The sequence below is a fragment of the Dendrobates tinctorius genome, unplaced genomic scaffold, assembly GCF_039654945.1.
Source record: "Dendrobates tinctorius isolate UK_male_01 unplaced genomic scaffold, ASM3965494v1 ptg000156l, whole genome shotgun sequence".
Taxonomy (NCBI): Eukaryota; Metazoa; Chordata; class Amphibia; order Anura; family Dendrobatidae; genus Dendrobates; species Dendrobates tinctorius.
In genome coordinates, this window is record NW_027361823.1 from 31,726,011 (window position 1) to 31,749,433 (window position 23,423).

Here is a 23,423-nt window from a genome sequence, read left to right on the forward strand (position 1 = left end):
GGCTGTGCTACCCCATACCCCTCAAGGACCTTAACTGGAAGATGGGAATCATCTGTACTCTAATCTCCAAGCAATTTCTAATCATGCAGGAGGTTGGACTGGGTGATCAGAGTTGTATCATTACCTCTCTCACACTGAGAGGCCTGAATTATTGTGGGGGTATGTTCATTTTCTGCCTGATTATGATTGCGCAACTCATACAAGGAGAAAAAGTACACTCCCCTAGTGAAAAATATTATGTAGCACCTCTTGAATAAAACAAAGCTTAACTCATTAGCTGCCAAATACTTTGATTGCTAATTAGCAATGAGCTAGCGTGCTCAGATAACAAGTTATCAAAGCGTGCTCGGGTGTTATCCAACTGTCTTTGGCATGGTCAAATAATATGTTTGCGTTCTTGTGGCTGCATGTTTTGCGGCTGGTAGACAAACAAAACACATATGGGGATTGCCTGTTTGTTAGGCAATCCCCACATGTGTTATGGCTATTTAACAGCCGAAAAACATGGAGCCGCAGGGACTCACACATTTTTTTTCGAGCATACCTAAGACACCACGATATATAGATAACCTCCATGCATGCTCGGATAACACATTCGCTCATCACTATTGCTTATATATTTGCAACGGAAAGGCAAAATTAAAAAAACAACAGCATTTTATTCCACTCTGTTATATCATGTGTGCAGTTCAACATGAAAAATTTGGTGACAGTTCCACCTTAAGCAGTGAGCACTTTTACGCATAGGAATTAGCTCTGACCTTTTACTAGCAAAAAAAATACCTTTCTTTTATGTAATCTTTTTGGCTACTGGTCTGGAGACTTGAGACACTTGCTTTTGAATTGCAAGCTATGAAATATGACACTAAGCAAATTATAGCTATTTCCATTCAATGCAAATACAGTATATCAAGGAGTAAAAATGTTCATCCCTTCTTTTATTTGAAAAAAAAAGAGAATGGGAGAGATTGGCCATGGGTCCCTTGACCCAAATGCGAAAGCTTCATATATACCTCTGAGCAGGGCCGGCGTTGGCGGTAGGCAGACCAGGCAGCTGCTAGGGCCCCTGCTCCCCCAGGGTCCCCCAGCTAGTGGCAAATCACGCAGCCGCTATAGGACCCCTGTGAGGCAGGGGGGCCCGCCTGCCGCCAGTGCCGACTCTCCCCGCCGCCACATTGAACTATACCGACGTCATAGATGCAATGATGGAGGGGAAAACATCAGCTGACGCTCCCTCTCGCATCATTCCCCGCTCTGCCTCTGACACTGCGGGTGCGCGATGGCATCATCGCGCACTCACTGTGTGCCAGGCAGTGCAGACTGAGACAGGAACTGGGAGAAGCGCAGGCATGAGGAGAAGGTAGGGAGTGTGTTTTTTTGGCCTGGGACAGCTCATAGAATCTCATGGCTTTCAGTATCATCTCTACGCTGATGACACACAGATCTACATCTCTGGACCAGATATCACCTCCCTACTAACCAGAATCCCTCAATGTCTGTCCACTATTTCATCCTTCTTCTCCGCTAGATTTCTGAAACTCAACATGGACAAAACAGAATTCATCATCTTTCCCCCATCTCACGTGACCCCCCCTACGAACCTGTCAATTACAGTAAATGACTACCCACTCTCCCCAGTCCCACAAGCTCGCTGCCTCGGAGTAATCCTTGACGCTGATCTCTCCTTCAAACCACATATCCAAGCCCTTTCCTCTTCCTGCCGACTTCAACTCAAAAATATTTCACGAATCCGCTCATTTCTCACCCAAGAATCTGCAAAAACCCTGGTCCATGCCCTCATCATCTCTCGCCTTGACTACTGCAACTTCCTGCTCTGTGGCCTCCCCTCAAACACTCTCACACCCCTCCAATCTATTCTAAACTCTGCTGCCCGACTAATCCACCTGTCCCCCCACTATTCCCCAGCTTCTCCCCTCTGTCAATCCCTTCACTGGCTCCCCATTGCTCAGAGACTCCATTACAAAACCCTAACCATGACATACAAAGCCATCCACAATCTGTCTCGTCCATACATCTGTGACCTCGTCTCCCGGTACTTTCCCGCATGCAACCTCCAATCCTCACAAGATCTCCTTCTCTACTCCCCTCTTATCTCCTCTTCCCACAATCGCATACAAGATTTCTCTCGCGCATCACCCCTACTCTGGAACTCTCTACCACAACATATCAGACTCTCACCTACCATCGAAACCTTCAAAAAGAGCCTGAAGACCCACCTCTTCTGACAAGCCTATAACTGTTATGATTGAGTGACCGTAGGAGGCAGACACAAAAATAGAAGCTACGTCCAGAAAACCAGAGAAGTTGGCAACTATCAGATTGCAGGCCGCTGAACCTATCAACACAACTAGCAGTAGCCGTGGGGGGTTCCTACGATGCCCTAGACCCCTCGATCACAGCCGGAGAGCTAAATAGCCTAAAGACAGAAAAGGAAATCTAAACTGCTCCAGAGCAGACCCCAAAGTAAAAGGCAGCCCCCAACATATAATGACGGTGAAGCAAGATGAAAAAACACTCACACAGATAGAAAGATAGGCTGAGCAAACGATGGGGCCCAAGCTAACTAAACAGAAAAAGAAAGGAAGGTTGCTGTCTGCAATCTGCCAAAACCCTATCAAAGACATAAGCCAACAGCTGATATGGAAAAAGACCCTGAAGCAGCTAGGCTTCAAAAACTAAATCAGCACTCAGGTATTTTCAGAAGACAGAGCTAAAGGAATTCAGCTCACCCCAGCAGGGAATGGCAGAAATCCAGAAAAACAAAGCTAAACAAAGTCAAAGCACCAATGCAAAAAGCCGAGCAGAAAACTTAGCTTTAGAAGAGCAGGAATTCAGACTGGTCTCCAAGGATCCCACAGAGAAATCACCCGCAGGGCAGAAGGGCGTCGGCAGCCTTATATCCAGTCAGTAACTCCACTCAGCCAGTCATCATCATCAAACTCAGGTGTTTGATAATCAGGCTCACTACCATTCTCTACCAGAAGAGGGAGTTCCTCGGGCCTCAGTAGTGAAGGGGAAAATGAACTCACAACAGTACCTCCCCCTTGAGGAGGGGTCACCGAACCCTCAACCACGCCACCAGGGCGATCAGGGTGAGCCTGATGAAAGGCACGCACCAATCTTTTGGCATGAATATCAGAGGCAGAGACCCAGGAATTATCCTCCTGACCATAACCCTTCCACTTAACCAAATACTGGAGTCTCCGTCTAGCCAGACGGGAATCCAGTACTTTCTCTACCTCATATTCCATGTTACCTTCAACCAATACGGGGTCTGGAGGTGCCACCCCCGGAACAACAGGTTCAACAAACCTCTTCAACAAAGATTTATGGAACACATTATGGATTTTAAATGTGACAGGAAGAGCCAAACGAAAAGAGACCGGATTAATAATCTCCAAAATCTTGTAAAGTCCAATGAATCTAGGCTTAAACTTAGGAGAAAGAGAAAGAGAAAAAAGTGATCCAGCTGGAGACGGAGGCGGCTGCAATTTACAAAGCTTTATTGGACAACTTAAAAATATGTTGGTTCTGTAAAAATTTCTTATAGCAAACACCAAGCACACCAGTGAGGAGGATCAACGCGTTTCAACTAAAAAATAGTCTTAGGCCTCTTTCACACATCAGGTTTTCGGCGTCAGGCGCGATCCGGCACTTTTGACTAAAACCGGATCCGGCGAAATGCAATGCCGGATCCGGTTTCCCCCCCATTGACTTGCATTAGAGCCGGATCGAGCCGGATGGCCATGCGTTTCATCCGATTTTCGCCGGATCCGGCAATGTGACGCGATCCGGCGTCTGGAAAAAACAGCTACTGTAACGTTTTTTGTCTCCGGCGAAAAAGCCGGACACGCCGGATCCGGCGTGTCCGGCTTTTTCATACAATGAAAGCCTATGAGCGCCGCAATGCGCCTGATCCGGCGACAGCCGGATCCGGCGACCGGATCCGGTTTCTTTGGTCTGAGCATGCTCAGTAGCTCTGCCCACAGGACATATAGAAAAGCAAGACAATGGGACCCTCAGCCACACCCAACATGCCACCCAAGCCAAGAACCAGGAGCAGGAGAAGGCAGCAGACATCTGCAGCAGCAGCACCATCAGCACCACCCCAAATGGAGCAGCATGCTGAACAACGGGAGGGGAGTCCAGCAGCAGATGAGAGACGGTAATTATCAAATCCCCCATTCCTCCAAACTAGGGCTATGGAATATCAAGATATTCATTGGCCCTTTGTTTCTCTTTATTCAACAGCCGCCCAATAGATGCAGCAGCAGCAGCAGCAATGGCAGCAGCAGAAACACCACCCACAGCCATGGAGTCTGGCCATGAGGAAGACAGCACATCTTCTGGGAGCCCTCCCTCGCATCGTCAGCGTTTGACGGTAAGTTTTTATTTCCAAAATCCATCATCTCTGTAATATATGTGTATTCATTGCCTTTTATTTCAAAACAGGAATCACAAGATGAAGAGGAGCTCCCAGAAGAAGAAGGAAGGGGTGGACAGACACTTGGAGTGGGCTCACAATTGGTAAGTTTTTTGCATCAAACGCAGAAACACAACATCACACTACACACAACACATAGAAAACAATGTTCTGCAGACCACACACAGCAAACAAATGCCTACATCCAAAGACATAACATTTTTTGTTTTCTTCTCTAGTCTTCCCAATCTGGTGCTCGGCCAAGAGGTCCTCGCAGTGCCTCCCAGGGTCGTCGGCGACAGCAACGCGGCGGTCACCAGCGTGTAAGTATAAATATTTTTGCTTTGTTTTTTTTGCACTTTTTATTTCATTTCTTTTGTGGAGGCTAATTATGTTATTTTTGTCTTTTTCTTTAACAGCCTTCACAGCGTGCTCCCGACTCTGACGGTGAGGATGGAGGGATTGATGTGGACCGCCTCATCGATCTCGTCAGAGAAAGGGAGCCGCTCTGGAATATGGCTGACCGCCGCCACGCTGACCTGATCGTTACCCGACGACTCTGGGAGGAAATCTGTTCGCTCCTTGTGGACCGCTGGGAGGACCTCGAAGCTCGGGCCCAGATTAAAGAGCGTAAGTATATACAGTACCGGTTGCTTGATTTAAACCAGTGTTTCCCGAACTCCAGTCCTCGTGGTCCCCACAGATCATGTGTTCAGGATTTCTATTTACTTTGGAAATCCTGAAAACATGACCCCTGGGGACCATGAGGACTGGAGTTTGGGAAACACTGATGTTGTATACTAACCACTTTGTCCTTTCTCGTTTCAGGGGAGAGAATTGTGAAGTGGTGGCGGTCTGTGAGGGATCGTTTCAAGAAGGAGTTCAATAAAGAGATGCGGGCCCCGAGTGGATCTGGAGGACGCAGGAGCAAGTACAAGTACGCACGAGCCCTGTCGTTCCTCCGGGAGACAATGCTCACCAGAAGGTAAATATTACACACCACATGTGACAAAGAAATGTTTAGATGTAACCTTTTTTTTTCAGCCAGGGCCATACCATGTCACTATTTTAATTGTTTTTTTTTCTCTTTATTCCACAGCACGGTGAGCAGCACTCGGGAGCCTGCACGATTGGACCCTTCTGAGGCGATCCCTGAGGAGACCGGCACCGAGGGACACTTCGACCTCCCCGGTAAATCTGCACCTTCCCAGCCTTCCCACACATTCGACCCATCTGTCCCATCCACCAGCACAGGAGCATCGTGGCCGCCTACATTACATGAAGCTGCTGGTGAGGAGATCGCTTTCCCTTTACCCCACCCTTCTGCCCCTGCCACCTCTAGTACACCTGCGGGTACTGGGCGGCAGCGGCAGAGGGGTCAGGAAAAGACTTATGCGCCAGAGTTCTTGCATCTGAATGCATCTTTCCAGAACTGTCTAAAAGTCTTGTCAGAGCAAATCTCCGCAGGCTATCAGCAGATCAACTCCAGCATTCTGGAGGTGAAGACACTTCTGCAAACCATGCATTCAGAAGCAAGATCTTCGCCAAACCACACCTTTTTCAGGTCTGTTGTGGAGCGCATGGAAACGCTCTCTCCTGCCCAGCAGATGCATGTAATGCATTCATGCCACGCTGCTCTCCAGCAAGTTACCTCCCAACCTCCTCCTCCCACCACAGTAGTTCCTCCACCTGCACCCCCTCCAGCCACTTTCCATCCTCCCCCTCCTATTACATCTACACCCCCTCCAGCCACTTTCCATCCTCCCCCTCCTATTACATCTACACCCCCTCCAGCCACTTTCCATCCTCCCCCTCCTATTACATACCATCCACCTCCCCAGCACCAGCAACCTCCCCAGCACCAGCAACCTCCCCAGTACCAGCAACCTCCCCAGCACCAGCAACCTCCCCAGTACCAGCAACCTCCCCAGTACCAGCAACCTCCCCAGTACCTGCAAACTCCCCAGTACCAGCAACCTCCCCAGTACCAGACATCTCCCCACTTCCAGCAACCTGCCCCGTACCAGACATCTCCCCACTTCCAGCAACCTGCCCCGTACCAAACTCCTTCCCCATACAACTTGCCATCAACATCATCTGCTCCTACAGTCCCTGCCCAACCCTCCACTCCACCACCCACCACCTCTTCTGCTTCCCACATGTCCACCCATTCTGTAGTTTTTTCCACACCTTCACCTCTAACTGTTCCTTCCCCACCACGATCCCAGTCCTCTCTCCACACTCCCAGTGTCGAAGTGTCCCGCAGCCCCTCCAGCAGTATTTCCACCACACACTACACAGATTTATAATGTGTGTATTTAAATAAAAATGACCAGTTTTATGGTTTCAAAGCTTTATTAAACAAGTTTATTAAAATTTTAAAAAAGTTCACTAAAAAAAACATTTTTCAATAAAAGTTAAATTATTTTACACTGGTTGTCTGTCATTTCTTTCTGCGGCGAAAAAGGTTAAATACAGGGTATTTAAAAGGTGAAATGGTATTCAAAACTAGGTATATAACTGTGGGTAAATTTTAGCATTTTGCCACAGTTGTGTTCCTGGTTGTGTTTGAAGCAAAGTATTTCACCTAAAAAGTTGTGTTTATTGTTGGTGATTTCCTAACAATGTACACAACTTTTGTTAAAAGGTGAAATACTTTGCATAAAACACAACCAGGTACACACCTGTGGCCTAAAGCTAAAAATAGAGACCATGACAAGATAGCCAACTTTGGTTGGCAAAGGTATATACTGTTGGTACAGAAGGTACACAAGTTTGGTTAGGGCACAAATCTTTCACACTCTGTCATCCTGCCAGTGTACTCTGCCTTGAGGTGACATAAAGTAAAGTGCAAAATTGTCCCTCATTACTGAAACCGTCACAGAACTTCTAGTGGTAATGTCATGGTAATCTTGCAAGGTGGTTTCTTCAGAGGTGTCCTCAATGGAAATGGGTTCCTTGCAGATAACAAAATTGTGGAGTACCACGCACGCTTTGATCACCTCGTCCACAGTTTCTGTCTTGAGGTTGATCGCAGTCAATAGGACCCGCCATTTGGCTGTCAGAATACCAAAGGTACATTCAACCATTCTTCTTGCTCTTGTGAGGCGGTAATTAAAAATGCGTTTTGGTCTTGTCAATCCTCTGCTAGAGTACGGTTTCAAAAGGTGTTCTGACAGCTGGAAGGCTTCATCCCCTACACAGACAAATGGCATAGGTGGACCAGATGTTTGCGGCAGCGGTCTAGGTGGTGGGAACTGGAAGGTGTTTCCATACAGTTTACGCCCCATGGCAGACAGTTTGAAAACTTGAGAGTCATTGGAGTGGCCATAGGCCCCAATATCAACCGCAATAAATTTGTATTCCGCGTCAGCGATGGCCATGAGGACAATTGAAAAATATTTCTTGTAATTGAAATATTCCGATCCCGATCCAGCTGGCTTTACAATGCGGATATGTTTCCCGTCCACAGCGCCCAAGCAGTTGGGAAACTGACATATCTGTTGAAACTTGTCAGCAATTTCAATCCACCTCTCTGTTGTGGGCTCTGGTAAAAACTCTTCAGCTAAGGATTCCCACAGTGCACGGCATGTGTACTTCACAATTCCAGATATGGTGGAAATCCCGAGTCTGTACTGGAAATGCAGTGACGAAAGGGATTCTCCAGTTGCAAGAAATCTGTGGGGAATTAAAAAACAATAAATTAGTTTTAAATCACAGCATTACATACCAAAACTGAGCTATAACACTTGGAGATACAAACTACCACCAACAAGATTGCAGTGAAAGTGTGCTCTGATGCGATCACATCCAATAAATGTGGCTTACCTTAAAGTCACCATCAGACGCTCTGCGGGTGAAACAGAGAAGCGGCAATAGGTGTCCGCTTTTCTTATGAGGTGTGCAATGCGCTCCACCAAGTAATCAAAATTCTCCATTTTCATCCTAACATATCCGAAAAAATTTATCCGGGTTTCGTCGAAGGTCCATGCAGAGTGTAGAATAGACCCCACGCGTCATTCTCTTGGCTGTGATGGGGTGGATCCACAAACGTCGTCTACGATGCCTGATGCGCTGCTGTCTCGCTCTCTCCTTCTCCAGAACAATCACCCTCAAACGATTCGCCTCCGCTATAAAATCCGCCAAATTCTTCAAAATATTTCCAATGACAACATCCATCTTCGCCAGTAACTTGCTCTTCTCTCCAACCTGCACTTTCTCCTCGACAACCTGTCAAAGAAGGGCTGTAGGAACACTCTATATATAGTTTTCCAGTAGCCAATCCCGTTCGGAAGGCCACAAGGGTCAATTTTAAAAACCGGATCCGGCGTAATCCGTCGAAAAACGGATAGAAAAACGGATGAACCGGATGAGACGGATCCGGTTTTGTCTGTCAAGAAAAAGACGGATCCGGCAGAAAACCGGATCCGTCACATCCGGTTTTACTAAACATTTGCCGGATCCGGCGTTCCGGCACGACGCCGGATCGCGCCTGATGCCGAAAACCTGATGTGTGAAAGTAGCCTAAGTCATGATCATGACTAAGACTATTTTTTAGTTGAAACGCGTTGATCTTCCTCACTGGTGTGCTTGGTGTTTGCTATAAGAAATTTTTACAGAACCAACATATTTTTAAGTTGTCCAATAAAGCTTTGTAAATTGCAGCCGCCTCCGTCTCCAGCTGGATCACTTTTTTCTCTTTCTCTTGCTCCTAATTCATGTGGATGCTCACCACAGTCCGTGCTGGGCGTTGGCAGGCTTGGGGATTGCATTGCAGACGGGTAAGCTGACTACAACTTTTTTTTTTTCAACTTAAACTTAGGAGAAGCCACCTTCATAGCAATATTTTTTGATGATAACCACACCATATCACCAACCTTAAACTGGGGACCAATGGTCCTATGTCGGTTGGAAAACCGCTGGGCCTTTTCTTGGGAGAGAGATAACTTATCCACCACTTGGTCCCAGATCTGGTGCATTCTCTCCACCACAGTGTCAACACCTGGGCAGGCAGAGGGCTCCACCTGCCCTGAAGAAAATCGAGGAGGAAACCCAAAGTTACAAAAAAAGGTGACATCAAGGTGGCAGAACTAGCTCTATTATTTAAAGAAAATTCGGCCAAGGGCAAAAATGAAACCCAATCATCCTGATCAGCAGAAATAAAACATCTCAAATATGACTCCAAGGTCTGGTTTGTTCTCTCTGTCTGCCCATTGGTCTGAGGGTGAAAAGCAGAGGAGAAGGACAACTGAATTCCCAGCTTGGAACAGAAAGTTCTCCAAAATCTAGACACAAACTGGACTCCTCTGTCAGATACAATGTTCTCAGGAATCCCGTGCAAGCGAACCACCTGTTGTAAAAACAGGGGCACCAACTCAGAGGAAGACGGCAACTTAGGGAGTGGTACAAGATGAACCATCTTAGAGAACCTATCACAAAATCACCCAAATAACAGTCATCCTTTGAGAGACAGGCATATCAGAGATGAAATCCATTGAAATATGGGTCCATGGCCTCTTGGGGACAGGTAAAGGCATCAACAACCCACTAGAGCGAGAACACGATTTAGACCGGGAGCACGTCCCACAGGACTGCACAAAATTCCTGACATCACGAGACAAGGAGGGCCACCAAAAAGACTGACTCACCAGATCTCTAGTACCAAAATACCTCGATGACCAGCCAAAGCAGAGCAATGAACTTCAGACATCACTCTCTTTTTCCACTGGTCAGGAACATACAACTTTCCACTGGGACAACGCTCAGGTTTGTCCTCCTGGAACTCTTCCAGAGCACGTCTCAAATCGGGCGAGATGGCAGAAAGAACCACCCCTTCGCCTAAGATGGTAGCAGGCTTGGTCACCACAGGAGAATCAGCAAAGAAGCTCCTAGAGATGGCATCTGCCTTGACATTCTTAGTTCCAGGAAGAAAAGAAACCACAAAATCAAAACGTGTAAAAAACAAGGCCCACCTAGCCTGTCTAGGGTTCAAGCGCTTAGCCGACTCTAGGTAAATCAAATTCTTGTGGTCAGTGAGGACCACGACTTGATGCTTAGCTCTCTCCAACCAATGTCTCCACTCCTCAAATGCCCATTTCATGGCCAACAGTTCCCGATTCCCCACATCATAGTTACGTTCAGATGGAGAGAACTTTCGGGAAAAGAAAGCACATGGATTCATTTTAGATGTTACAGGATCCTTTTGGGACAAAACATCTCCTGCCCCAATCTCAGAAGCATCCACCGCTACCTGGAACGGAAGTGAGACATCAGGTTGCCGCAAAACCGGGGCGGAGGTAAATCTTCGCTTCAGCTCCTGAAAGGAAGAAACAGCCTCCGGAGACCAATTTAACACATCAGCACCCTTCTTAGTCAAATCAGTCAATGGCTTGGCAATACTAGAAAATTTTGCTATAAATTTCCGATAAAAATTAGCAAAACCCAAAAACTTCTGGAGGGCCTTCAAAGAAGTGGGCTGAACCCAATCGTAAATGGCCTGTACCTTGGCCGGGTCCACTTCAATAGTAGATGGGGACAAAATAAATCCCAAAAAGAAATCCTCTGTACTCCAAAAAGGCATTTAGATCCTTTGACATACAGGGAATTCTCCCTCAAGATCCGGAACACAGTCCGAATATGTTCCACATGAGAATCCCAATCCTTGGAGAAGATCAAAATATCATCCAGATAGATAATCAAAAATTTATCGACAAAATCTCGGAAAATATCGTTCATGAAGCACTGGAAGACAGAAGGGGCATTAGTGAGCCCAAAAGGCATCACCAGGTACTCAAAATGTCCCTCCGGAGTATTAAACGCCGTCTTCCATTCATCCCCATGCTTAATGCGAATAAGATTATACGCCCCCCTGAGGTCAAGCTTGGTAAACCAGCAAGCACCTTTAACTCTGGAGAATAGATCAGAAATCAGGGGTAACGGATACTGATATTTAACAGTAATTTTGTTGAGGGCACGATAATCAATACAAGGTCTTAATGATCCATCCTTTTTGGCTACAAAAAAAAAAACGGCACCTAAGGGTGACGAGGATGGTCTAATTTGACCCTTCTCCAACGCCTCCTTAATATAGGATCGCATAGCCTCGTGCTCGGGTACAGATAAATTGAAGAGCCGACCCTTGGGAAATTTACATCACGGGCTCAGTTCAATTGCACAGTCATAACTCCTATGAGGAGGCAGAGACGCAGACTCATTCTCACTAAATACATCATAAAAGTCCGCCAAATAATCAGGAACATCATGCGACTGAGGAGAGGTGGAAAACACCGGAGCCTCACTAAAGGCACACCGACAACCCCAACTCACCACAGACGCAGATTTCCAATCCAAAACTGGATTATGAATTTGTAACCAGGGAAACCCCAGAACAATAGTATCATGCAGATTATGCAACACCAAAAATCTGCAATTTTCTTGATGGTCTGGGGCGACCCGCATTACCACCTGGGTCCAAAACTGAGGTTTATTTTTAGCCAAAGGAGTAGCATCAATCCCACTCAAAGGGATAGGCGTCTGCAGAGGTGTCATCTGAAATCCACAACGTTTAGCAAAATCCAAGTCCATTAGGTTTAGGGCTGCTCCCGAATCCACAAAAGCCTTGGCGGAAAATGTGGACAGGGAGCAGATCAGAGTAATAGCCAGAAGAAACTTAGGTTGAACACCACCAACAGAAAACGTGTGTGCAAAGCGTTTCTCTCGTTTAGGACAGACAGAAATAATATGCGAGGCATCTCCACAGAAAAAACACAACTTATTACGCCTTCTGAACTCCTGACGCTGCTCTCTGGAAAAAACTCTATCACATTGCATAGGTTCAGACATTTGTTCAACAGGTGGCAACACCTCTCGTGCAGCTTTGCGTTCGCGCAAACGCCGATCAACCTGAATGGCTAATGACATAGAATCGTCAAGACCAGAGGGAGCAGGAAATCCCACCATAGTATCTTTTACGGCTTCTGACAACCCCTTCCGAAAGAGAGCAGCCAAGGCATTATCATTCCAGATAGTAAGTACTGCCCACTTTCTGAATTTTTGACAGTACAATTCTGCAGAATCACGACCCTGGTTCAATGCCAGCAGGGTCTTTTCAGCCTGATCAATGTCATTAGGTTCGTCATACAACAACCCCAAGGCCTGAAAAAATGCGTTCACATTAGTCAGAATAGGATCATCTGGTTTCAAAGAAAATGCCCAATCCTGGGGATCGCCACGCAGCAAAGAGATGACAATTTTAACCTGGTGCGCGGAGCTCCCTGACGAGTTAGGCTTCAAGGCAAAAAATAATTTACAATTATTTTTGAAATTCAAAAATTTAGACCGATCCCCAAAAAATACATCAGGTGTAGGAATCTTTGGTTCAGCAGCATGTGAATGAGCAAGGTAGGCGGAAATTCCCCACACTTCCACAGCGAGCTGCTCCACACGATCAGACAATTGCTTTATCTCCATTGAGAGAAAAAAAAATTCCCCCTACGGCCTCAGAGATATAGAGGAAAAAATATACACACTTTTTTTTTTTTTTTTTTTTAACAATTCTTTCCTGCTATTGAGTACCCTAGAATCTGCGGTATGGCGGGTGATTCTGTTATGATTGAGTCACCGTAGGAGGCAGACACGAAAATAGAAGCTACGTCCAGAAAACCAGAGTTGGCAACTATCAGATTGCAGATCCTTCAACCTATCAACACAACCAGCAATAGCCGTGGGGGGTTCCTACGATGCCCTAGACCCCTCGATCCAAGCCGGAGAGCTAAATAGCTTAAAGACCGAAAAGGAAATCTAAACTGCCCCAGAGCAGACCCCAAAGTAAAAGCAGCCCCCAACATATAATGACGGTGAAGCAAGATGAAAAAACACTCACACAGATAGAAAGATAGGCTGAGCAAACAATGGGGCCCAAGCTAACTAAACAGAACAGGAAAGGAAGGTTGCTGTCTGCAATCTGCCAAAACCCTATCAAAGACATAAGCCAACAGCTGATATGGAAAAAGACCCTGAAGCAGCTAGGCTTCAAAAACTAAATCAGCACTCTGGTATTTTCAGAAGACAGAGCTAAAGGAATTCAGCTCACCCCAGCAGGGAATGGCAGAAATCCAGAAAAACAAAGCTAAACAAAGTCAAAGCACCAATGCAAAAAGCCGAGCAGAAAACTTAGCTTTAGAAGAGCAGGAATTCAGACTGGTCTCCAAGGATCCCACAGAGAAATCACCCGCAGGGCAGAAGGGCGTCGGCAGCCTTATATCCAGTCAGTAACTCCACTCAGCCAGTCATCATCATCAAACTCAGGTGTTTGATAATCAGGCTCACTACCTTTCTCTACCAGAAGAGGGAGTTCCTCGGGCCTCAGTAGTGAAGGGGAAAATGAACTCACAACATATAACCTGCAGTAACCACCGATCAACCAAACCGCTGCACGACCAGCTCTACCCTCGCCTACTGTATTATCACCCATCCCTTGTAGATTGTGAGCCCTCGCGGGCAGGGTCCTCTCTCCTCCTGCACCAGTTATGACTTGTATTGTTTAAGATTATTGTACTTGTTTTTATTATGTATACCCCTCCTTACATGTAAAGCGCCATGGAATAAATGGCGCTATAACAATAAATAATAATAATAACAATAATAATGTAACAGTGAGTACTGTCTTTACTATGGGGTCATTCTCAGAGGAGAGGTGTTATATGCTATGTGGTGCTGTGCTATATACCATGTGGGGCTGTGTTGAATTCCATGTGGGGCTGTGCTATACCATGTGGGGCTGTGATTTATACCATTTGGTGCTGTGCTAAATACCATGTGGGGCTGTGCTACATACCATGTGGTGCTGTGCTATTTACCATGGTGCTATGCTATATACCATGTGGGGCTGTGCTGTATATCATGTGGGTCTGTTCTGCATATCATGTGGTGCTGTGCTGTATACCATGGTGCTGTGCTATATACCATGTGGTGCTGTGTTATATACTGTGCAGAAGTGCTGTATACTATGTGGCTGTGTTATATACTATGTGGGTACATTATACATTATAATCTATGGGGGAGGCTGTGTTATATAATATGGGGGGCTACATTATATTCTATGGGGGGCTGTATTATATTTATTATATTCTATGGGGGTGATTGCATCATACTCTATGATGGGGCTACATTATACTATATGAGGAGGCTACATTGTATTCTATGGGGGCTGCATTATATTCTATGGGGGGCTAGATTATATAGTATGGGGGCTACATTATACTTTATGAGGGGGCTACATTATATTCTATTTTGGCTGCATTATACTATATGAGGAGGGCTACATTGTATTCTAAGGAGGGGCTACATTATACTATATAAGGGGCTGCATGATATTCTATGGGGGGCTGCATTATACTCTATGAAGGGGCTGTCATATATTCTATGGAGGGGCTGCATTAAACTATAGGAGGTGTGCTGCATTATATTCTATGGGGGGTGTCATTATATTATGTGGGGTGGCTGCATTATGCTCTAAGGGGTGGCTGTATTATACTATAAGAGGGGGGCTGCTTTATATTCTGTGGGGGTTACATTATACTGTATGGTGGGGCTGCATTATACTCTGGGGTGGCTGCATTATACTCTGTGGGGTGGCTGCATTATGCTCTATCGGGTGGCTCCATTATACTGTATCGAGGACTATGGGGAATACATTATACTATATGAAGAACTATGGGGTGCATTATACTATGGGAAGTGAATTGTACTACATGGATGACTAGCGGTGTATTATACTATATGGAGCACTATGGGGAGCGTAGTATACTATATGGAGGACTGAGGAGTGTATTATACTATATGGAGGACTATGGGGCAAATTATATTATATGGAGGACTATGGGGTGTAAATTGTAGATCTGCTGTATAATACTGTATAGTGATTGTTCTGTCCCCATCTTTTTTTCTCAGAAGGTGGAAAGAGGCCGGGAAACAAGTGTTGAACAGCTTCAATATTGTCGATCACGCTCATTTAGTGGCCTGAACTCAGCGCCTGTAAATACAATCAAAATGCTTATGTGTGATGTGCAATATGTTAGTGTTTGGGGCCCCATTTTAAACTTTGCCTAGGGCTCCACTTTGCCTAAAACCGGCCCTGCCTCTGAGGCTTTTGAGTATCGATTCAGAAACCCCCTGTTGGTCTGTTCATCGTGATCAGTACATCTGTAAAACATCAATGTGGGTAACTGGCCTAAGAGAGAACCCGAGAGAGAGAGGGATAATAAGAGAAAATCAAGGAGAGAGGAGCAGGAATAAGGCATGGAAAGGGGCATGACCTGCAAAAAAGCAGATTCTGGGGTTGGTGTTAAATATTAATCGGTTGTTAATTTCTTATTACACTCAGTTCTGTACTGAATGCATTGATTTCACTGACTCTACATGCTATTTCTGTAAGTTTAGCTCATGGTAAATGTCAACTCCATACATATATAGACCACATGCTCTAACAGACGGATATATATATTGGGACATACTTAGGGGTGGGGCTCTCCTTCACTACCATCAGAAGGGACATCACTGTTTGGACACTAGATTGAATGAACAGCTGGTATGTAACTGAATAATAATAAATAATAATAATCTTTATTTTTATATAGCGCTAACATATTCCGCAGCGCTTTACAGTTTGCACACATCATCATCACTGTCCCCGATGAGGCTCACAATCTAAATTCCCTATCAGTATGTCTTTGGAATGTGGGAGGAAACCGGAGTGCCCGGAGGAAACCCACGCAAACACGGGGAGAACATACAAACTCCTTGCAGATGTTGTCCTTGGTGGGATTCGAACCCAGGACCCCAGCGCTGCAAGGCTGCAGTGCTAACCACTGAGCCACCAAACTGAATCACCATGTGTGACTTCAGAGACAGATGCCATTTACCATTCAGAGTTCCAGGAAAAGAAGGATACAAGCTTAGCTATGAACAAATAGACAATCACTTTATAATCATTTCACCTAATTTTATGTTTTTCTGTAATAATTTTTTTGATGGAAGAATCCAAATAAACCACTACATTTTTTTATAAGAACATTGTCATATTTTAGAGTATCACATCTGGTAACAAGTCCTGAATAATATACAAGAATATGTATTTTTAATAGTGGAAAGAGGTGTGGGTTGCAAAAAGGAAGATGCTTATGCATTATTGCGTGCCACACTGCCAATTCTCTTAGAAAATAATTTCTAAAACTTGGCAAATATGTGCATAAATGACACATTTTCAAGCTAGGCTTATGTCCACATTTTAAAATGTTTTTCACTGTTGGAGCTTAGTTGTACGCACGTAACAGCAGATTTTTATGTTATTTGTCAAAATATAGAAAATGATGATCAACAGCAAATATCAGAAAAAATCAAATCTTTCACTATGTAAGGTAAGGAGCACATACAGCATAAACACCATTAGATGTTGTTTTTGTGTTTTTTCCTTCCTTTTTTTAACTTTTGATTCAGGTGATGTCTTGATAGTCATTCCCAAAACTTTTGTAAAAAGTTTGTGAAGAAAAGTTAACAGCACTTTCATGACCTTTTAAACATCATAATTATAAATTTACACACCACCAAGAAGTGACATTTAAGAAATTGCAATTTTACCTTGTAATAATAATAATAATCCTTTAATTGAGAATAATAATGGAGCAGGTCACTTTTTTATATGAAAGAGGAAGAGCGTAGAAAAAGGATAAATAAGTCAAGATCATATCATTGGTATAAGACGTTCATATACTGTCACCACATTAACCCACCATGTTATGCTACACTACTTCTCTTGCTTTTCTGCTTCTAACATGGGCTCAACAAGGTATGTCAGCTAGATTTAATAATTTCAGTGTTAATCACATATGTTATCGGTTGTATTTTTTATTGTTACAAGAGGTTGAAAGAGTCCTATTGACAAGGAGAAAGGGTGAATGAGAAATACAGTTCAATCATGTTATTTAACCTCTTAGTGACTGAGCCAATTTTAAACTTAATGAACAGGCCAAATTTTTTAAATCCCACTAGTGTCATTTCATATGGTAATAAGTCTGGAACACTTCAAAGTATCCCAGTGATTATGAGATTGTTCTTTCGTGACACATTGTACTTTATGTAAGTGGTAAATTTAGATTGACATGTTTTGCGTTTATTTGTGAAAATATTGGAATTTTGGCCAAAAAATTTAGAAAAATTCTCAATTTTCAAACTTTCAATCTTTATATCCTTAGACCAGCTAGCGATGCTGTACAAAATAATTATTAGATAACATTTCTTATATTTCGAATTTACAATTGCATAATTTTTCAAATGTCATTTTATTTTTTTGAGATGTAAGAAAGGTTAAAAGTTTAGTAGCAATTTCAAATTTTTATCAATAAATTTACAAAACCCGTCTCTTCGGAGACCTATTAAGATTTACATGCACTTTGCAGATCCTACATGTTGGAAAGTTGCCAAAAGTGATGTAATTTTAAAAACCACACACCTTCAGTATTTCAAAACTGCTGTCAGGAAATATTTTAACCCTTCAGGTGCTACACAGGAATTAATGGAATATTGAATGAAAAAAAATTGTAATTTTTAATTTAAGCTAAATTTAAAGTGTTGCTTTAGCCCCAATTATTTTACTTTTTCAAGGAACTGCACAAGAAAATGGACCCCACAATATATTAGCTAGCTTCTTATGAGCGGGCTGAGTTTTTGAACACAGGTTTGTTACCCACTTTCTTCTGAAAGTGTCAATACCCCCCATGTGTAGTAAAAAGTTTTTGGGAATCTAGACCCATGAAGGAAATCATCTAGGGGGTGTTGAACTTGTTTAACCTGTAGGTGCTTTACAGAACTTTTTAAAACGTGAAAGTAAAAACGAAAGTTACATTGTATTTTTTTGCTAAAATGTTGTTTTTACAAATTTGTAATTTTCTAAATATATAACAGGAAAAAAAGACCCCATAATTTTTTACACTATTTCTTCTGAACATGAATATACCCCATATGTGGTCAAAAACTGGTGTTTGGACACATGGCAGGGCTTGGAAGGAACACTATTTGATTTTTGGAGCCTACATTTGTCTGGAATAGATTGTCAATGCCATGTCACATTTACCAAGCCCCCGATATGCCAAAACAGCAGAAACCCCCCTTAGGTGACCCAATATTTGAAACTGCACTGCTTAAAGATTTCATCTGGGGGTGTAGTGAGTATTTTGAACCCACAGGTGCATCATAGAATTTTATAACATTGGGACATATTCTGCGGGTTGGTGCGATTGCAGCGATATCAGATTTATATTGGCTTTTATATTTTGCTGCTAAGACACGCTAAAAATGCTCTTGTATATAAAAAAAATGTTTTCTCATTGCCATATTCGAAAAGCTATAACTTTTTTGTTGTTTTGGTGATCAGACCTATATGAAGGCTTATTTTTGCACGACGAGTAGATTTTTTTTGTACCACTGATAACATGGAATCTACCAATCAGAATAGGCAATATCACAGCTGGAGCTGCTGCCTTCCTTTCACGATGATCCTTACACTTGTTCATTAGATGCTTCAATGCAAAAAATGCAGTCAGTCTCCTCATTGTGGCTAATGTACACATGTTTATTTTTGTGAAATAATAGGAAGTTAAAGCCTAAAAAAACCCAGTGAGCAATGTGAAAATTGTAAGATTATTCATTTTTTAAACAAACAGATAAATAAAGTACAAAATCATTAAAAAAATAAATGTAACACAAAATCTGATTTTAACAAATAGGCCATATTTGATGATAGCTTCCCCACCCTATACAATGGGTATTACCAATTACCCCTTCACTATTGCACACAACAAGAAATACTGGATAGCACATAGTAAACTATTCCAAGACCACCAGGAATATTACAGGAAAACAGCCCCTATTGCAAAATGTTATAATGGAAGGCATTTCACTGTCTAAACTTAATGCACTTGAACACTCCCTTCACTAACAAGTATGTATAAGTATACTAACTAGACATATGTCCCTTTTATACAAACAATGATATATAAATGTCTATGGATTGATTTTTTCTGATTCATGTAATAGAAGAATATTAGATAATTTTAGAATATACAATTCTCTAATGCACAAAGGAGGGTCTCTTAAAATCAGCTTCTACCTTACCTATTATTTTTAATCATCCTCAATTTCTTTCTGCAGATTCCTCTGTATGTGACATCAATTGTGTACGCAAGCATCAAAGAGAACTCTTTCTTCTCCTGGAAAAAATTGAAGGCGGGATGAAAAGTATCCTTGATTCAGAAAACCACAAGAAAATGATTAATGATATCTTCAAAGAAATACGGTTGAAAATGTGTCAATTGTACATCGATGCTCGAGCAATGTCTCACTTAAGACGGTTTTGTGAAGAGTTTTTTAACCTTATGAAAGATGGGTTTATAACTAAGAAATTCATTATAGAAAATTTGACTAACGACCAATCAATGAAAATCGCAGGCATAATAACAGATGTCTTCGCTTGGAAAATTTATGAACGATTGGCAAAAACCAGAGAAGGTAAGAATTAATAACGAGTGGAGAAAATTCGAAGATTGTGCAATCAACTGGCACCAGGTATTTGCCATTATAATTTTGGCATGGGATCTTCTCTATATAATCACTGGATTCTATCCCCTATCTTACATATCAGCAATTTGTTACATTTTTATTTCCTGGTTTAGACATTGTTATTAAATGCCATATTATCACATTACAAGATAACAGCAGTGGGTCAATTATCTCAAGCACAATCAATGAGACAGAAAAGAAAACTACTACGAAGAGCATCTTTGGCCCTGGAGGAGCCAGCATTTTCATATAATACACTGAATATCTATATTTTATTGGTAGCATGTAATTTTTTGTAATTTTGTATTTTGGTGCAGCATGGAAATTTAACACAAGCTCTCAATATTGTTCAGTCGTTCCATACAAAGTGGATGCTCACTGTGTTAAACAGTTGACATCTGGCTATAACAGCAGTGATAAGGCAATAGCTCCAATTGCTGCATTTAATCGAATAAATGCTGCTGTCCGTGGCTTTTAATTCACACAATCCAGGTAGTAGAATTTTTTGGGCACCTATCGCTCCCCAGTTACTCGATCAGGAAATGACAATAGATGCCATGGCAGCCAGAGGCTTACTAAACACCCCCTTGGTTGCCTTCTCAATACTACAATGAAGCCTAGCCACAGCTTGGACTTCACAATGAACCATCATTTTGCCTATTTACTGTTATATGGCAGGATGCAAAACAAGCAATCAAAATATCACAGGATCGTGTCCGCTAAGAGGTCTAAAAAAATTAAATAAAAAAAATATGGAAGTTAATATAAACATATTTGATATCACTGCATTAGTCCGATCTATAATTATAAAATTATTGAACCCAGTTGATAACTGTATTAATGAAAAAAAATTGAAAAGACAAAATTGGCGTTTTCCATTAGCTGCAACTCTCCAAAAACAGGTATAAGAAGTGGTCAAAATGTTGTATGCAAGTCAAAATGGTTTCAATGAAAATACCAGCTCACCAACCAAAAAAAAAAATCAAGCCCAACGTAGCTTCATCAACAGAAAGATAAAAAAAAAGTTTTTTCACATTTCAAATGTTTTTTCAACCATTTACTGTATACACTCCTTTACACCCCCTCGGCTTATACTTGAGGGAGGATCCCAGAAGATGGAGGGTGAGAATCAGCAGTGAAGCAGCAAGTCAAAGGAGGCTAAAACCTGTGCCCGCTGCTAAAGAGAATTGAATATTCACTGCGCTGGCAGTGAATATTCATTTCTCTGTAATAGCGGGCACAGTAGTCACAGCCACTGGCTTCCTGCAGCTGCTATGCGATTATGTATGCCAACTACTTAAGAAAGAATATTCACTTCTCTCCACTCCCATGGAAGTCAGCTGCAGGAAGCCGTCAGCTGACTCTGTGTGTGCTACTAAATGGCAATGAATATTCACTGCCCTCCACACACATAGTCCAGGCGTGGAGAGCAGTGAGTATTCTGGCAGCTGTGTTCTGCTTGTCAGCAGGGCATGACGTCCCAGCCATGTGCATGTGCTACTTACAAGTATAAAGCAGCTGCTGGCACCGGAACAAGAAGCTGTGAGGAAGAGCAGTGATGGTAAGAATAATGGTTTATTTTTTTATGTTTTTTGATGGAGGCCATGAATACAAGGATAGGGATAAGGAGCCATGCATATCACGATGTTGATGACAAGCCATGCAGAGCAGGATAGAGATGAGGAGCCCTGCAGACCAGGATACTGATGAGGAGCCATGCACACCAGGATGGGGATGTGGAGGCCGTGCATACCAGGATAGGGATGAGGGGACAATGCATACCCAGCTTATACTCGATTCAATAAGTTTTGCCAGGTTTTTTTTTTAAATTAGATGCCTCGGCTTATATTCGACTATATACGGTAAATAAAAAATCTGGAGAATCATTTTACTAAGTATTTTTTACTGCACAAAGAATTTGTGAAAACAAAACCCAAAAATCAATGACAGAATTGCTTTTTTACCATTTCACCACATTTGAATTTTTTTCCCCATTTTCCACTGTATTGTAAGGTAAATATTAATGGCATTTTTCAAAACTATTACTCATCCAGTAAAACACAAGCTCTCTTACAGCTATCTTGATGGAAAAATAAAAGAGTTATGGCTCTTGGAAGGGAGGGGGATAAATAGTTGGATAATGTAAATTGGTGCATCTGGAAGTGTTAATATTCATTATTATCACACTGACAACCTATGGAAATATTTCTAACAAAAGGAAGTTGTAAAAAGTGGATGAAGCCTTTAATGTTTTTATTACTATTGAGGTTACACTAGAGAAGAGATTTCTAATGATATTTTTATTCTTTTTTCAGTGAAACATATTATTAAAGAAATGGAAAACAACAACTGCGCGTCAGCTTAGCATATCGGTTTATACATAGAGAATAAAGATCATGAAGCATTTTCATTTGTGTAATTCTTTTATTTTTCCAACACTGTAATTACTGTTTTATCTGACACACAAAACAGGTTCTGAATTATAGATTTCTACCCAATTTCTCGCAGCTTGTAGGCCTTTGACGTCACTGTGTGCCATGCCATTGCAATATACGTGGTGAATAGTGATGAGCGAACGTGCTCGCCACTACTCGTTACTCGACCGAGTATCACGGTCCTCGGTGTACTCTGCGAGCACCGAGCTTTTCCGGGATTACTCGGCAGGAACTCGGGTCTCCACCTAGCATTTTTGGCAGAGTTTAGAGACCCAATCACGCTGCAGGGATTGTTGGCAAGGCAATGAAATGCCGCAGCCATCTTTGTTGTGTTCTTGCAGTGATTAGTTGGCAGCACAGCATCATCAGGGGTATAAGAGACCGGGTGCCGCCCTGCTCGGTGCATTCAGCTCCAGATTTAGATAGTGTAGGGAGAGCTGCTGCCGATATACAGTAGGGTCAGAATTGGGGATTTATTAGTTAGTGTGGGGTCTACCGTCCTAAACTACTCACATCCAGCTAAAGCAACAGTCCTTCTAAGGACTAATTCCGGAGTATATAGGCTCCAGTGTTAGGCAGGCAGGGTAGTGTACATCACTCTATACACATCAGTGCAAAGCCTGCAGGCGCTGTATGTGTGTATGGATCATTGCATACATCCAGAGGGTCCATTCCCTTCCTGTGTTTTGGTGCTGCTGCTGCTACCTGTAGGATATATTAGCCGCATATAGCTAACCCCAGGGGTATTTTGAATACAGGCCACACATTTCTTGGTGTGGTATCTCCGTGCCAGATCATATCTGTGAGTGCTCAAAGTTTGGCCAGTTTATGGCGGTTTTCTTTTTTTGGCCTGGCTGTCACTGTAGTTAAATACAGCAGGTTTTAGCCAAAATAAATACAGGCCACACATTTGTCGTAGTGGTATCTCCGTG

The 23,423-nt window shown here is 42.9% G+C and overlaps 1 long non-coding RNA gene across 1 annotated transcript; it reads left to right on the plus strand.

Annotated features, from left to right (window-relative positions):
• The first annotated feature begins 19,645 nt into the window (after nt 1–19,645).
• On the plus strand, nt 19,646–22,462 carry LOC141051261 (uncharacterized). Its single transcript, XR_012220611.1, has 2 exons — nt 19,646–20,005; nt 22,372–22,462. It is a non-coding gene; the product is annotated as an uncharacterized lncRNA (long non-coding RNA).
• Nucleotides 22,463–23,423: the final 961 nt, after the last annotated feature.